Consider the following 1,827-nt stretch of genomic DNA (forward strand, 5'->3'; position numbering starts at 1 on the left):
GCCCACATTGCTGTTATTAGGAACAAGGAAGGATAGAGAGTGCAATGGACCGTCCCTTCTCAAGCCGATTACATTTTCTTCCTCTCTATTAAAATACGCCATAATGTTACCCTACACAGAAAGGGACCTTGCGGGATCTCCTTGAACATTGTCAGAACTTTTACTCCATCACATTCCCTGCTCCAAATAAGTACATCTTTGCTCCTCTCATATACAGAACCAATTGCTGAGCAGAACATGTACCAATTGATTTAAATCTTTCCCTTCCCACATTAAACCGATGCACTCTAGCTTTGTAACATGATGCGCTTAGTAAAAGCCTTGATTATTCATATTGATATTATTCACCTTGATACTATTAAGTTGGAGTGGGTTCAGAACAGATTAACCTGGATGTTGTTGGGAATGGGTAGGTTGAGTCATAAGGAGAGACTGGATATGCTGAGACTTTGTTTTACTGGAAAGTGTGAGAATGACGGGTGACTTCACTGAGGCTTGTAATCATGAAGGGTACAGATAAGTTGAAGGCCGCTGTCTTTTCCCTTGATTGGCGGATGCAAGATTGGGAATACTTTAAGTTGAGAGGAGAAACATTCACAAAAGTCATGAGGCCAATTATTTTATACAGAGACAGGGTTGTGCGTGCAATGAACTTCCAGAGACAGTGTAGTAAGTGGGTTCAGTTACATCGTTAAAAGACATTTAGACTAGTACATGGATAAGAAATCGGTTTAGATGGAACTGTGAGCAACTGCCCTCTACCGCTCCCCATCTGAATGAATCCCTGTTGTTTTTCACTTGTGCAGTGGCGTGGAGAGGCCAGCAGAGAGTTGCATTGCCTCAATTTAAATTCAGAAACATTGTTCCACTTACCTCACACAGAGACACACAGATACACAGACACTGGAATTGTGAGGACACGGTGTTGAACCCTTCTGGTAATGTCAACTAAATGCGTAGAAAACCTCACCTCGCCTCGTAATCTCTTCAAGTATATGTGGCAAGGAACTCCCAAATTCCACTATTTAGAAAACATCAAGTTCTTTTTAGCTCTGAAAATGAACTATAAATAGGAACTATTCACATCTCTAAGCCCCATTCTCTACACTGCTTATTACCTGGATCCAACTCTATAACAATATACGGTTTCAAGCAGACACTTATTCAAAATACACAACGTTATTTCAAAACCACACAGCAGCTGTTGTTTTCGGTGTCTTCTTCCGGCTGATGATCTCTGGGTCATTTTCGAACTTGTTAATATGGAGATGTTTCATATCAAAATGTACCTTTGATAGAGAGTGTGTTCTAATTTCTTGGGGCTGTGTTGATGGCATTTGCTCTTTCTGCAATTTTCAAAATTCCTGTATTTCTAATATCCACAACATCGGATCGTCTCATTGGTTCGATGTTGGAAAAAGAAGTTCAAAATCGATTTGTTTTTAATATCCTGGGGCATAATTTTAACTGATTGGTTGAACTCGATGTTTTTTGTCAAAATGGTAACCAGCTCAGGTATTTATTTCACAGCCTATTATTACATATTTACAGTTTCCATTTACATGCTGGGAATGTCATCTATTCATATACACAGTTGCTTGTAAGCTCGCAGTTTAGAACAGCATTCAGTCTCTCATAAAGAAAAGTACACGCTTTCAACTTCTTGACATTAATACCTGGATGTCAACACAGATAAGTGGAGCCTGCCTGGACTTTTCTTGCTCCGTGGTTTGTCAATATTTCATTCACTGTGTCTGGTGTGTCTCAGGATTTTGTTATTGCCCGGTTAGCAGCATGTCGTTACTTGATTCCATCCGTGGGGCATTG

This window comes from Hemiscyllium ocellatum (assembly GCF_020745735.1).
Source record: "Hemiscyllium ocellatum isolate sHemOce1 chromosome 41 unlocalized genomic scaffold, sHemOce1.pat.X.cur. SUPER_41_unloc_4, whole genome shotgun sequence".
In the NCBI taxonomy this organism is placed as follows: Eukaryota; Metazoa; Chordata; class Chondrichthyes; order Orectolobiformes; family Hemiscylliidae; genus Hemiscyllium; species Hemiscyllium ocellatum.